We start from the raw sequence: 226 nt of genomic DNA, 5'->3' as shown, positions 1-226 counted from the left end.
ACTGCTAACTCCATCTTGTGACGGAACAAGACTATTACACATCACAGTTGGTGCGAGTTGTGACTTCGTATTAGACGTGCGCGGTGAGCTGAAGTCACAACATTCCAGGTCTCTTAGAGGAGCGACCCGCCGGAGTGGCGCAGTGGTTAGGGCGCTCGACTACTGTGCCCAAGTACGCGGGATCGAATCCCGGCCTTGGCGGCCGCTTTTCGTTGGAGGCGAAAAG

This window comes from Amblyomma maculatum, chromosome 11, assembly GCF_055883805.1.
Source record: "Amblyomma maculatum isolate TAMU_Amacu chromosome 11, ASM5588380v1, whole genome shotgun sequence".
Lineage (NCBI taxonomy): Eukaryota > Metazoa > Arthropoda > Arachnida > Ixodida > Ixodidae > Amblyomma > Amblyomma maculatum.
The sequence above is the reverse complement of the archived record's forward strand: the minus strand, read 5'-3'. Positions refer to the sequence as shown.